Here is a 16,419-nt window from a genome sequence, read left to right as displayed (position 1 = left end):
ATTAGTTCTACTAGTAGTAGTATTGCAGTATTACCCCACTAGTTCCAAAGAGTAGGATTGTACTATTACCCCACTAGTTTCAGTAAAAATATTACAATATTACCCCACAAGTGCCTCTAGTAACGTTATAATTAAATTCTATTAGTTCTACTACTAATATTGCAGTATTTCCCCACTAGTTCCAATAGGAATATTACCCCAGTAGTTTAAATAGTACTGTTGTAGTATTAACTCACTAGTTTCAGTAGGAATATTACAATATTACCCCACAAGTGCCTCTAGTAACGTTAAAATCCAATTCTATTAGTTCTACTACTAATATTGCAGTATTACCCCACAAGTTCCAATAGGAATATTACCCCAGTAGTTCAAATAGTTCTGTTGTAGTATTACCTCACTAGTTTCAGTAGGAATTTTACAATATTACCCCATTAGTGCCTCTAGTAATGTTTCACATCAAATCCATTAGTTCTACTAGTATAGTAGTATTGCAGTATTACCCCACTAGTTCCAAAAGTAGTATTGCATTATTACCACACTAGTTCCAAAAAGTGAGATTGTTCTATTACCCCACTACTTTCAGTAGGAATATTACAATATTACCCCACAAGTGCCTCTAGTAACGTTTTAATCCAATTCTATTAGTTGTACCACTAATAGTGCTGTATTACCCCACTAGTTCCTATAGGAATATTACGCCACTATTTCAAATAGTACTATTGTAGTATTACCCCACTAGGTATAGTAGTAATGTTCCAATATTGCCCCACTAGTTCCTCTAGTAACGTTAGACATCACCTTCATTAGTTCTACTAGTAGTAGTATTGCAGTAGGATTGTACTATTACCTCACTAGTTTCAGTAGGGATATTACAATATTACCCCACAAGTGCCTTTACTAACATTATATAAAAAAATAATAATAATATGTCAATATTACCCCACTAGTTCAAAAAGTAGTATTGCACTGTTACCTCACTAGTACCGAGAGTAGTATTGTACTATTACCCCACTAGATTCAGTAGGAATATTACTATATTACCCCACAAGTGCCTCTGGTAACGTAATAACCCAAAAAAAACAAAATAAATAACCAAAAAATAGTAATATGTCAATATTACCCCACTAGTTCAAAAATTAGTATTGCACTGTTACCTCACTAGTACCGAAAGTAGTATTGTACTATTCCCCCACTAGATTCAGTAGGAATATTACTATATTACCCCACAAGTGCCTCTGGTAACGTAATAACCCCAAAAAACAAAATAAATAACCAAAAAATAGTAATATTTCAATATTACCCCACTAGTGCAAAAATTTCAACTCTAAAATATCACAATTAATTTTTTTTTCTTTTTCACGTTACCAGACAAATAATAAGTATTTTTTGGAAGGAAAGAGTAGTGAGGGTGGGGGGTGGGAGTGAGAGTCAGAAAAAGCAGTACCAGTGGGTTTTCCAACTATACACTGGGTCGATATGACTCCTAGGGGGTTGTTTGGTGCACGGATACAGAAGTCGTAGTAACCGGTGAGAGGGAATGTGAGGGTGGGTAGGTAGTAGGTATGGAAGAGGATGGGAAAGAAGGGGTAGGAGGAGAACGGTTTATAGATAGATACGCGAACGATGTGGTGCAGAGGAAGAGGTGGATTGGTAAACCGGTCACGTAGAGCTCCGCGATGAATGGACCCGCCGAGTTGAGCCCAGAGCCGGGAATTGGCTACTGGGCATACCACCGACCACCTACCCCACACACACTGCGTCAGCTTCATCCGCGCCCTTCTCTCCCCCCACCCCTCCCCCATTTACTCTCCCGTCTCCCTTTTGCCTTTTGGAATTACAAAAGAGGTGCTCAAATCGGGGCAACTGTGTTCCATAATAAAGTATATATGAAATTTAGAGAAAAAAAATTTTGTTTTTCCTTGTGATGGGGTAAAGTGGTATTTTTTTAGTAATTTTTTTTTTAAATTAAAAACTGATTTACGAATTTTGGTCATATTCTGAAAATTTAAAATGCAAGTTTGGCACGTAGAGGGGAAAAATTTGTTCGAAAAATGACAATTTATTCGCTTGGGGTAAAGTGGTATTTTTGATTTATTTTTCTCGAATTAGAAATTGAGGTCTTAAAAATTGTTTTTCTTGTTTTAAAAACACTGATCCAAAAATAATGAAAGCAAATTTCATTCGAAATACCAGAATAACATGAAAATCTTGATAATTAGGGGTAAAGTGGAACTTTATAATATATTTCTCGAATCGAAAATTAAATCCTTGTGCATTGTTTATATTTGTTGCTAACTTTCTTCGACAGGGAATAAACACAGATTTGAATAAAATTTAATTTCTAGAATAATGGAAAATCTTGACACTTGTGGGGTAAAGTGGTACTTTTCAGTATTATATGTCCCGAATCAAAAATTAATTCCTTATACGCTTTATTTTCTATTGACAACTTTGTTCGACAATGAATAATAATAATTTGAATAAAATTCCACTCAACAAAAAAATAAAAATCTTTACCCTTGGTCGATTAGCTTTACACTTTAGGGGTAAAGTGGTACTTTTCAGCAATATATTTTTCGAGTCAAAAATTAATTGCTCACAATTTATTTTTTTTAACAACTTTGTTCTACAATGAATAATAAAAATTTCAATGAAATTCCATTCCAGAAAAATGAAAATCTTTATACTTGGGGTAAAGTGGTATTTTTCAGCAATATTTTTCTCAAATTAAAAAAATCATTCCAGAACAATCAAAATTTTTACACTTTAGAATAAAGTGATACTTTTCAGTAATTTTTTTCTCGAATTAAAAATAGATTCCTAAGAGCATTTAAAATAAAATTTCACTTCAGGAAAATCAAATTCTCTACCTTTGGGGTAAAGTGGTACTTTTCAGCAAAACATTTCTCGAATTCACAGCTAGTTTACTCATATTTATTCACATTTATTCACCACTTTTTTTTAACAAAAACTTTTTTTCAGAAAGAATAAAATTATTTTCCGAAATATTTGAAAATCTTGCCACTTGCGGGGTGAAGTGGTACTTTTCAGAGACTGTAGTTTTAGAAGCAGAAATTAATTCCTTATACTTTATTTTTTATTGATTACTTTGTTCGACAATGAATAATAATAATTCCCATAAAATTCCATTCTTTAGAAAAATGAAAATCTTTACACTTGGGGTAAAGTGGTATTTTTCAACAATATTTTTCTCAAATTAGAAAAAAAACTTTCCAGAACAATCAAAATCAGAACGTCATGGGTACTTTTACGCCTAAAAATTCTATTTTTAAATAGAAAATCTAATTTTTTGCACCGTTGTCTAAATTAATTGCTGTTTAAAGTGGAATTAAAATAAGTTTCAAATTACCCTACTTGTGTTATTTTACCCCGTGGTGTTAAAATTTACCCCGAAAATTGTGACTTTTTCAGAAAAAAGTTTTTTTTAAATTGCTTTTTTACACTGTTGTTTAAATTAATTGCTGCCAAATGTTAAAAGTAGAATTGACAAAAGTGTCGCATTACCCCCACCGGTCTGTTTTACCCAGTGTGTACTTTTACCCCAAAAATTGTTACTTTTTCAGAAAATTTTTTTTCTAAATTGCTTTTTCACACTTTTGTCTAAATTAATTGCTGTTAAAAGTAGAATTAACAAAAGATTCAAATTACTCCTCTTGTGTCATTTTACCCCGTGGTGTTAAAATTTACCCCTAAAATTGTGACTTTTTCAGAAAAAAGTTTTTTTTAATTGTTTTTTTTCTGTTACCTCGATTAATTGTTGTTAAAAGAAAGAATTAACAAAAGTGTCATATTACCCCACCTATGATATTACTTATTTTACCCCATATGTACTTTTACCCCTAAAATTCGACTTTTTCATAAAAAAAAATTTTTTTTGCCGTCTTTCCCTAATTTAACTGCCATTAAAAGTAGAATCAACAAAAGAAAATTCTTTTTTTTCGGAATGAAAAAGAAAATTCAGTTTGACCCTGAATAAATTGAAAGTAGTGAAATATTATCGATTTCTTGAATGCAGTTTTCATGGAATATGAGAGAGAGAGAGAGGGTGAGTTAGAGGGATTTACCGTGACGAGTTTGCGAGACCGGTCGAGTCACGTTTAACTCGGGATTTGGTACTTGGGGGGTAGTCAAGGAGGGGTAAAGGGGGGAGGATAGTTAACCCTCGGGATGGGTTATGAAATGACTTTATGGTAGATCAGAGGCTTGGTTTAGATTGCGCAAAGGGGTATAACGTAGAGAGAGAGAGAGAGGGAGAGAGAGAGAACGACCTGGGCACACATCCACATACAACGAGGGTGTGAGGACGAGGTTCGGTTACCAAAGCTCCGAATACGAGGGTGACAACGAGACGAGAATCACGCTTCGAAACATTCCCAACACTCATGTTTGAAATCCATCCAATCGCTAAACACCAAAAAGAAAAACGAATGATGCAAAAAAAACCCAGGAAAAAATTAAAAATTTACTAAATTAAAATTCGAAAATTACCACTTTACCCCAAGTGTAAAGATTTTCATTTTTCTAAAATGAAATTTGACTGTAATTTATGTTTTTCGTTGTAGAACAAAGATGACAAAAACAAATTGCAAGAAATTGATTTTGGATTCCAGAACTATATTTTCTGAAAAGTACCACTTTACCCCGCAAGTGGCAAGATTTTCAAATATTTTGGAAAATAATTTTATTCTTTCTGCAAAGAAAAGTTTTTGGAAAAAAGTTGTGAATAAAGTTTAGTAAACTAGTTCTTAAATCGAGAAATATATTGCTGCTAAGTACCACTTTACCCCAAAGGGTAAAGATTTTCAATTTTTCTGTAAAAATAATTTTCTTCTTTCAGGATAAAAGTTGTAAATAATATACGAATAAATTTTACTAAGTTACCTAGTTTTTAATTCGAAAATTATATTTCCATAAAGTACCATTTTACCCCAAAAGTAAAGATTTTCATTTTCCTGAAATAAAATTTTATTATTTTCCTAAGGAATTCATTTTTAATTCCAAAAATTGCTGAAAAGGATAATTTTTTCCTGCAAGTGTTAAGATTTAAATTGTTCTAGAATCAGTTTTCTAATTTGAGAATACCACTTTACCCCAAGGGTAAAGATTTTCACTTCTCTGAAATGGAATTTTATTGTAATTTTTTATTCATTGTAGAACAAAGATGTCAAGAAAACAAATTGCAAGTAATTTATTTTTGATTCCAGAACTTTATTTTCTGTAAAATACCACTTTACCCCGCAAATGGCAAGTAGTAGAATATTCCAAAAAAAAATTTTATTCTTTCTGAAAAAAAGTTTTTGTGTAAAAAAGTTGTAAATAAATGTGAATAAATTTTAGTAAACTAGTTGTTAATTTGAAAAATATATTTTTTTATAGTACCACTTTACCCCAAAGGTAAAGATTTTTATTTTTCTGACATGAAACTTAATTATAAAATTTTCTAAAAAAATCTATTCTTAATTCGAGAATGTACATTGCTGAAAAGTATCATTATATTCTACAAAGTGTAAAAATTTCCATTGTTCTTGAATGATTTTCTTAATTTGAGAAAAATATTGCTGAAAAATACCACTTTACCCCACGTATAAAGATTTTGCTTTTCTGGAATGGAATTTCATTGAAATTTCTATTTTTTATTGTAGAACAAAGTGAACAAAAACAATAAATAAATTGTGAGGAATTAATATTTGATTCGAAAAATATATTGCTGAAAAGTACCACTTTACCCCTCAAGTGTTAAGATTTTTGGAATTTTTGAAATTTTGATTGTTTTGAATTTTATTAATTCTACTTTTAACAGCATTTAATTTAGGCAAAAGAGAAAAAGAAAATCTTTTTTCTGAAAAAGTCTAATTTTAAAGAGTAAAAGTACACACGGGGTGAATCAGGTAACGTTAGTATCGAAATTAAAATTTTTTTTTTCAATAAGGCATTAAAAACGAATTAGTAAATTTCAAAAATGACATCAAATCTAATAAATTTTGAGTAAATTTTATCATAAAGGATTAAAATTGAAATAGTGGGGTAAACTGGTACATGAAATAATTATTTCATTTTTAATATTTATTTTAATCAATTTGTTCGTTTATGTTTTTTGTTATTAATTTCCCCAAAAAAATTAGGGGCGGGGGAGACGTTAGGGGTAAAAGTGGACAAATGGGGTAAAATGGAACACGATGTAATTTTCACCAATTTTTTTCCATTTACGATTTTTTTTAAACTAGTTATAGGAGGGGGAGGGAGATTTTAGTGGTAAATTTTCACAAGGGGCAAAAATGAACAAACGGGGTAAATTGGAACATAATCTCTAATTTTTACCAATTTCTTTCATTTTCGACTTTTTTTAAACCTTTTCAAAAATGTTTTATTACTTTTCTCATATATTGACTCATCATTATGGGGAATAAAAATTTTTATAAAAATTTAATATTAATACTTACGTATGTCTTCATTGGCTCAGCAGGCGAAGAATCATAAAAAAAATATCTTTTTCATTAGTCATTTTTTTTTCTTCTCTCTACTTGATGAAAGATGTTATATATATATATGAAAATTAAAAAACGAATAAGAGAAAAAGAATTTTTAATTTAAAAACTTTATTACAAGAGAAAGAAGGAAGAAACGTGTCTATAAATTAAGTTGGTCGACAAGATCTGTTTTAAAATAAAATGAAAAGAAGAAAAAATAAATAATAATAATAAGGGGGACAAATGAGTTGGAAAAGAAAACCCTTTCGTTAATTTCGCATAGCAGATGGTGCATATTGTCGACGACTTTACGAGCAATCATCTCTCCCACCTTATACACAAACTTTTTTTTTTAAACTCTTGAAACTTTTATAAATCCTTTTCGCGCTGTGTCGTGTGAGTCGTATTTTAAATTTATTGTTTTAAAGCGACGACGACCCATAGTCAAACTCGTTTACGTGAATATCAAATTGAAAAACTTTTTTATAACACCCAGTAATAAATAAATCGTAAATTTTAATTTTTATATAATTTGAAATAGAGAAATAATGTGAAAATGAATTTTTAAATAGCGAAACTTGAAAATCTGGGGTAATATGACACATAATTTAAATCATCGAGTATTTAATTTTTTTTACTTCAATTTATTAACTAATTTCTTTTATAGGTATAATTTATAATTATAAAAATTAAATTCTTGATTAGGAAGAAATAATCAGGGTAAAGTGACACATGGGGTAAAGTGTCACATCGTGTAAAGTTGAAAAATAGGGTAAAAATAGGGATGAGGGTAAAAATCGTAAATTTAATTTTATATATTTTATAAAATAGAGAAATAATATAAAAATAAATGTTAAAACAGCGAAATTGGAAAATTCGGGGTAATATGACACACAATTTAAATCATAGAGTTTTAAAGTTTTGACTTCAATTTATTAATTAATTTTTCTTATTTACAATTATAAAAATTAAATTCTTCATTGAGAAGAAATAATCAGGGTAAAGTGACACATTGGGGTAAAGTGTCACACTGTGCAATGTGTAAAGTTGAAAAATAGTGCTGTTGAGGGTAAAAGCAGAAGAAAAAATAAAAAGTTGGCGTAAATTGAAACATGTAATCATTTTACTATTATACTTTTGTAATTTACATTCAAGTGGGAAAAGGCGACAAGAATTACGGGGCAAAATTGATATTAAATAAAAATACAAAAGTAGGATAAATATAAAAATTGAACACTTCTCAATTTTTTTTGTAGTTAAGATTTATTAATCGTTGAGAAAATATTCGAAATTTTTTTTGGTATATTCGATAAAAAAATCTCGTATTCACTTTTGCCCCTAATAGCTCTATTGATATTGGGGGTAAAAGTGAATACGAGATAAAGCACAAAATTATTAGGGTAAATTAAAACATGTGTTAACTAAATTTTTGAATACTTTACATTTAGTAGAAAACGACGAAAAGAAAATCCGAAAGAAATTGTCCTATTGGGGTAAAAGTGTACATAGGGGGTAAAAATACAATCGTGGGGTAAATTGGAAGATTTTACATTTTTTCGCATTAACATTTATTTATCGATAAAAAAATACTCGATATATTTTATAAGAAAATCGAAAATAGTGCCGTTGGGGGTAAAAGTGAACACGGGGTAATATTGAAATGGAATTGAAAATCTTTATTAACACAATAAATCATAAATTTCAATTATTTTAAATTAACAGGAACATTAGGCTAAAAATAATTTTTCAATGAAGCTTAGAAATTCGAAAAAATATAAATTCGGGGTAATATGACACAACAAAAATTGAAATTTTTTTCTTGAATTTAAAGACTGTTTTCGAAATAATAAGTAGTTTTCAAAATTATATTCTTGATTAGAAAGAGAAGAATTGAATGTAAAGACTATTTTCCAAATAACAAGTAGTTTTCAAAATTAAATTCTTGATTAGAAAAAGAAAAATTGGGGTAAAGTGTCACATGGGATAAAAGTAAAATATATTTTTTTTTCTCCTATTAATTTTATTTATTGAATTCAAATTATTAATTTCAATGTTATAATTATAAATTTTCGTTTTTTAGGACATTCAAATTAGTACGAATTCAGAGTAATCGAAAATAATGGATACGGGGTAATATGACATGTATAAAAAATAAAAAACTGTTTTTTTGAACTAGAAATTCTGATTTTAATGTTTTTAAATATTATTTTATAAATAAAAAGGAGTTTTAGGCCAAAAAATAAAGAATTGGGGTAATGTGTCACATAACCAAAAAAACTCTCAGAAAACTACAATTATTTTAAAAAGTAGAAAGATATGGAAAATTATGGACAAAGATATTGAAAAAAAAATGGTTAAAAAAATATTTTTGATATCTGAGAGGAAATTTTTGGGGAGAGATTATTAGTGAAATAACAAAAATCGAAGTTACATAAAATAGTGTCTTAATCATAATAACCCACTTGCTACAGCCTTTAATAGTAGATTTAACATGTATATATATTTATGTATATATATATAGTAAATGTTAGTTCTAAGTATTAATATGCACAATTCACACGCGGGATGACGGTATTGGCGCAGCTGCCGAATATATCTCCTCTCGATTTGTGTGAGAAAGGTCCCAAGAATTTTCCTAGCAAGGTCCAACTGTAACAGAAAAAAGATAATTTTTTTTAGAAAATCAATTTTTCTTTTAAAAAATGGATTTTTTCTTTAAAAATATTTTTTTTAAGGAATTAATTTTTCTTTAAGAAATATTTCAAAAATAATAATTACAATTTTTAGATTTGAATAATTCGTAAATTTAATTTTTTGTATTGACAGATAATAATAAGAGTTGTAGATTGAAAAAACTTATTTTTAGGGTAAAAGTGTAATAATACCCCAATGATGGGGTAATAGTGTACATGAACATTTTCGATCAAAATTTCGAATTTATTGCTATTTTTATATTATTTATATTTTTTATAGTCTCATAATTGTCTCATATCTCGTGAATATTCACCTAAATTTATAAGAATACTGGGGTAATATGACACATGGCAACGGGGTAAAATGTCATTCGCAATTAAAAATAAATATTTCCAACTATACATTAAAAATAAGTGGAAGCAAACTTTTTGGGGAATTTTATTATTAAATACGAGAGATTACCATGACGAAAAACTATAAATAAGAATTCTGGGGTAATATGACACATGACGTCGGGGTAAAATGACATTCGCATTAGAGTACTACGATTTTCAAGTAGAAGCAAACTTTAGGGGGGATTTCGTTATTGAATACGGGAGATTACTATGAAGAAAAACTATAATTAAGAATTCTGGGGTAATATGACACATGGCGTCGGGGTAAAATGACATTCGCACCAGGATACTAAATTTTCAAGTAGAAGCAAACTTTAGGGGGAATTTTGTTATTGAATACGAGAGATTGTTATGAAGAAAAAATATAATTTAGAATACTGGGGTAATATGACACATGACGGGGTAAAATGTCATTCGCATTTAAAATTAAATTTTCAGGAACATTAAAAAAAAAGTATAGAAGCAAACTTTTGGGAAATTTTCTTATTAAATACGATGAGAGATTATCATGAAGAAAAGAAAAATAAGAATACCGGGGTAATATGACACATAACGGGGTAAAATGTCCCCCATTTAAAATAAAATATTTTCAGCTACATTAAAAATATAAGTATAGAAGCAAACTTTTGGGAAATTTTCATATTAAATACGGAAGATTAAATTTAATTGCATAAAATATGTCAACAGTGTCTCTCTCCCTCTCTCTTTTTGTACAACCAAGATACTTTGTTTACATATATTCTTGGCTTGATATCAGCACGTACATAGTGTATTATCTACATGGTAAGATCTATTCGCAAAGAGACGATATCTTGGAAAACGAAGAACATTGAAGCAAAGTTGGTTAAGGGGGAGGAGTAAGGGTGGGGGGACAAGGGTAAGAGGAGGGGGGAGGGAAGGAAGATAGTTATTAATTGGCTACATGATAAAACAGTGTTAGTCTCCATTCATTGTCCGTCTAAAGACCCCCCTTGGTTTTCTCTCCTTAAAGATATGGGGCCACGCGACTTCTCCCTTCTTTTTTTATTATCTCCCCCCTCCCTTTGCCCCCACCCCACCCCCCTCCCCTCTCAGATACGACCTTTGCTGTTGGTCAGTATAATACACGTGTACTCGCAAAACGCGTTTGCGTGATTCTCGATTACAGGAAAAGAGAAAAAGGATTTGAGAGAGAGAGAGAGAGAGAGAGAGAGAGAGAGAGAGAGAGAGAGAGAGAGGCTAAACAAGAAAAAAAAATAAAATGCAAAAAAAAAAATTGAAACAGGATAAGGACCTGAAGTTCCTTCGTGGAAGATAACTTCGACAGAAGAAATTCAAGCGAGGAGCCATCGCAAGTTTCGACTTCTTTTAACGAAGCTTATTTATGGAGGCGGCACGCGCTTGTGTGCGTGCCAACATTTCTCTATACGTTACTGCGGGTGAGTGTCGGTATTTTTTTTTTTTTTTTTTTTTTTCATTATTATTTTTGTTTGTGAATAAGAAATAAATTTTTTTGAGGGACAGAAGAGAATGGATGAAAAGAAAAATAATTTCAAATAATCAGAAAAATTAAATTTGAAAACTAAATGTTTCCTAGAATTTTTATAAACAAATTGTTTTTTTTTTCAACAAAGAAATATTGAGAGAAAAAAGTTTGTTTCCATATATGGCTCTTATTTCTATAATTGCAATGAATTTGGAGGATTAAAATTGTTTAACATTATTATTTAACAATTGTTATAAACAATTGTTATAAACAAATTAAGAATTTACAACAATTGAAGCTTAAAAATTGTGTCTTCTTCCATCATTTTATTCATCAAAAAATAAAAAATTTACGCCTTTACTTGCTGCTAATTTTGGAATTTGTTAATAACAATTATTTATAACAATTGTTTATAGCAATTGTTTATAATTATTGTGTATAACAATTGTTTATAACAATTATTAAATAACTGTGGTCAATAATTTATTCATCTCAAATATTCATTGAGAGTAAAACTTTTTTATTTCTCTTAATGAATTAATTAACAACAATTATTTAACAATGTTATAAACAATTGTTATAAACAAATTAAAAATTAACAACAATTGAAACTGAAAAATAGTGTGTCTTCTTACACCGACTTTCTTATGCATAAAAAAAAACAAATCTTTACGCATTTACTCGTTGCTAATTTTTGAATTTGTTTATAACAATTTGTTATAACGATTGTTTATAACAAGTGTTTATAAAGTTGTTAAATAACTGTGGTCAATAATTTTTATCTCATAGATATACATTAGCAGTAAAACTTTTTTTTTCTCTTAATGAATTAATTAACAAAAATTATTTAACAATGTTATAAACAATTATTATAAACAAATTAAGAATAAACAATTGAAACTGAAATATAGTGTCTTCTTTTACCAACTTTTTTAATCATCAAAAAGTGGAATCATTAAGCCTTTTCTTGTTGCAAATTTTAAAATTTGTTTATAACAATTGTTTATAATAATTGTTTCTAACAATTGTTTATAAAGTTGCTAAATAATTGTGATCAATAATTTTGATCCTAACGGTTCATTAAGAGTAAAATTTTTTTATTTCTCCTAATGAATTAATTAACAACAATAATTTAACAACGTTATAAACAATTGTTATAAACAAATTTCACTATTTTCTATTTTCACTATTTCTTTATTTTCTTTTAATGAATACAAACTAAGTACAAATTAAGTTCCCTTCTACAAAAAGGATTTTATTAGTGTAAACTTTTTGTTATATTCAATTGTTGTTAATATATGCTTTGTTTACAACAATTGTTTATAACTTTATTGAAAAATATTAATAGGTAAATTAAAGTTTCAAGATTTATTAATCCTATATAGAAAAGAAAATAGTGAAAGAGAAAACGAAATCTTTACGCCTTTACTTGTTGCTAATTTGGAATTTGTTTATGAACATTGTTTATAACAATTATTTAAAAAGTTGTTAAATAATTGTAATCAATTATTTTTTTCACAAAGATTTTTTAAGAGAAATGAAAAAGATTTACTCTTAATGAATCTTTAAGATAAAAATTACTAACCACAATTATTTAACAACTTTATAAACAATTGTTGTAATAAATTGTTATAAACAAATTCGAAAATTAGCAACAAGTAAAGGCGTAAAGATTTCGTTTTTTCTTTCACTATTCATTTTCTTTAGAATTAATTAATCTTGAAACTTTAATTTACCAATTAATATTTTTTAATAAAGTATAATAAACAATTGTTGTAAATATTGTAAATATAAATTACATATTAACAACAATTGAATATAAAAAATTGTTTTTCTTCCAATATTCTTTTTTTATAGGCGCGGTTATAATGTGTATTTTGAATCTTAAATTTTAATTTTTAACACCGAACTTAGCACTTTACATTAAGTTATTATAAATAAATAATTTGTTCACAAGAATTGTTTATAACTTTGTTGAAAAATGAGAATGTAATATTAAGATTTAAATTTAAGTTTCAAGATATATTAACCTTATAAAGAAGAATATTGGAAAAGGAAACATTTTTTTTATACTCAATTGTTGTTAATAGATACTTTGTTTATAACAATTGTTTATAACTATATTGAAAAATATTAATAAGTAAATTAAAGTTTCAAGATTCGTTAATTCTATATAGAAAAGAAAATAGTGAAAGAAAAAACGAAAGCTTTACACTTTGTTGCTAATTTGGAATTTGTTTATAACAATTGTTTATAACAATTGTTTATAACAATTTTTTATAACAATTGTTTATAACAATTGTTTATAACAATTGTTTATAAAGTTGTTAAATAATTGTGGTCAAGAATTTTTATCTCAAAGATTCATTAGGAGAACAGCAAAGATGTCGGTGGAAGGAGACACTATTTTTCAGCTTTAATTGTCGTCAATTCTTAATTTGTTTATAAAATGATTTATAAATGTAATTTAAATATAGTAAATTCACACTTTACCCCACTATGTATCAATTTACCCCAAAAATAACGATTTATTTTATTATTAATTTTATTTATTTATTTTCTATATCTAGGTTCTATATAGTAAAATTAGTCGCATTGGAATTTGACAAAGAGGGTTGTAAATTACCCCCTGGTTCACTTTACCCCACTATGTATCAACTTACCCCAAAAATATCGGTTTCCTTATTTATTTTCCATCTTTATTCTACTTATTAAAATTAATCCTATTGTAATTAAATAGAAACCGTTGGAAACTATCCCCTGGTCCACTTTACCCCACTATGTGTCAATTTACCTCAGAAAACACTATTTTCTTCAAATTAATTTATAAAAAAATATACAATATTTATAAAAAAGTACATATTAAAATTAATCCTATTGTAATTAGATAGAAACCGTTGGTAATTATCCCTTGGTCCACTTTACCCCACTATGTGTCAATTTACCCCAAAAAACACTATTTTCTTCGAATTAATTTATAAAAAATATACAATATTTATAAAAAAAAGTACATATTAAAACTAATTCTATTTTAAGTAGATAAAAAGCATTGGTAATTATCCCCTGGTCCAATTTACCCCACTATGTGTCAATTTACCCCAAAAAACACTATTTTCTTCGAATTAATTTATAAAAAATACAACATATTTTTAAAAAAATAGAGTAGCTATAGAAAAAATACAGAATACGAAAAATTATGAACTAGAAAAAATACAAAATAAATAGAAAATAATTTTTTTATAAAAAGCGAGACAAAAAGTTTGTTTTGAAATTTATTTTTTTTTTTTTTTGTAAATTTTGTATTTGTACACATATATAAGTGTAGGATCTGCACATGTATGTATATATATATAGTGTCGTGCAGTGTTTTTTTCTTTTTTTTTATCTTTGCCGAGAGTATGAGTACGCGCTATAGGCCATAAGGGCTAACAAGGCGATTACTCATGCCTCCCATAAGAAGAAGTTACAAGCGGGTTCGAAGGTTTATTGCGGCAAATGGCGAAATTTGTACCTTGCTAACGATTGACGGCGCTTTTTGTATAACATCTTTTCTCTTCTACATATATACGATACGTATACATATACATATATACATATAGTGCACTATACACAAAAGCAAAAATCCCAATCGCGGACACTCAACACACTTATTTTCCCAAATAAAGTGTTAATCCCTTGCCCATTTAACACGAAAATTCCTGTTTCCGAAAGCTCTTTATTATTGCCCACAACTAACTTTATTATCCACTTGCGTCTTCATTCCCACTTTTCTTCAACTTGCCGTATACATATATGTATATTATATGTACATATTTATTTAGGATATAATTCGAATAGTGGAAAAAATTACACTTTTGGGGTAAATAGACACACATGGGGTAAAAGTGAACACTTATCAAACTAGAACTAAGAGCTTTCCTTTTTTTTTATTTTTCCCCTTTCTTTCTTTCTTACCTCTATTTTTAAAACTAATTATAAAAAAAAGAAGACGGTGGGGTAATATGGTAAATTTTTCCAATCTTTTATTTGAAAATTACTATTTAATTTCGAGTCTTTTTTATAATTTCTATAGAAAAAATTACGATCAATTTAAAAAAACATGAGATAAATTTTTAGTTCCAAACATTTCGAGATATTTCAATAATTTTTTAGTAGAAATCAATATTGAATCAATATTAAATCGGTAGTGGGGTAAATTGAACCATATGTAGGGGGTACATAGTCTCGTTTCAATTTATTCTTTTCTTTTAAATTTTTAATTCTATGTTCACTGCGGTATCGTTCGAATTTCGGTTCAGATTCTCGATAAAATAATAATACGGGGTAAATTGTGTCATCTGTTGGGGGCAAAATGGAATATTGAATTAATTTTTTCACTTGTAGATTCTAAATCTAATATTTATAGGTTTCATCGAGATTTGGATGTAAATCAGTAATGCAGACTTCGCACTCGATAATTAATTTTTTAAAAAATAGCCAAAAGTAACTTTCAAACTGAAAAAAAATATTTATAAAAATAATTTAATTTTTGCGAACATTTTTATGAAGATTTTTTAATTAAGTGATTTCTTCCGACTAATTTTATGAAAATTCTAATTTAAATAATTCAATTCCTAAGAAATTTTTATTATTCATTAAAAAAATGGATTTTTTACGAAGATTTTTATAAAAATTTTTTTAAATAATTGAATTCTGTTTGGAAATTTTATGAAAACAGTAGATATTGAAAATCATTGAATTGCGAAAAGTTTTCAAAAATTCTTAAATTTCACAAAGAATTGTAAATTTTTTGAGAATAATTGAATGACTATGTGGCATTTTATTAAATTTTTTTAAAAAATAATTGAATTCCTAAAAAGCATTTTATAATTTATGAAAATAATTTAATTCTTGTGAACGATTTTATTAGAATTTTCTTAAAATAATTGAATTTCTAAGAAAAAATTTATTATTTTTAAAAATAATTGAATTCTTCTGATAAATATTGTTATTTATGAAAATAATTGAATTTTGACAAGAATTTTATTGAATAACCTCAAAACATAATTGAATTTTCGGGAATAGTTTTGTTATTTATCGACAAAATTGAATTCTTCGGAAGAATTTTATTAAAATCTAAAAGAATAATTAAATTATTACAAAAAAAATTCAAATAAAATTGTATTTAAAATAATTGTTTTCTTTCGAACAGTTTTATTAAAATTTTTGAAAATAATTGAATTCTCGTGAAAAATTCACATATTTTTGTAAATAATTGAATTCTTTTAAAGAAATTTAAAAAAAAAAATTTTTTTAAATAATTGATTTTTTCGAGGAATTGAAATTCAATTATTAAGAATAATTGCATTTTTTTTAGCAAATTTCTGTAAATTGTATT

The 16,419-nt window shown here is 27.5% G+C and overlaps 1 protein-coding gene across 2 annotated transcripts in view; it reads right to left on the bottom strand.

The window, feature by feature from the left end:
- Positions 1–8,705: 8,705 nt before the first annotated feature.
- LOC122499586 (POU domain protein CF1A-like) overlaps positions 8,706–16,419 on the bottom strand; it is an 89,058-nt gene continuing 81,344 nt past the window's right edge. The window contains exon 2 of one of the 2 annotated variants that reach the window (XM_043608033.1): positions 8,706–9,137. The gene's annotated coding sequence lies outside the window, so the exon portion shown is untranslated. The remainder of the gene's footprint in view (positions 9,138–16,419) is intronic. The other variant, XM_043608032.1, reaches the window with a different exon arrangement.

The sequence above is a fragment of the Leptopilina heterotoma genome, unplaced genomic scaffold (genome assembly GCF_015476425.1).
Source record: "Leptopilina heterotoma isolate Lh14 unplaced genomic scaffold, ASM1547642v1 Lhet_17, whole genome shotgun sequence".
NCBI lineage: Eukaryota > Metazoa > Arthropoda > Insecta > Hymenoptera > Figitidae > Leptopilina > Leptopilina heterotoma.
The sequence above is the reverse complement of the archived record's forward strand: the minus strand, read 5'-3'. Positions and strand labels throughout refer to the sequence as shown.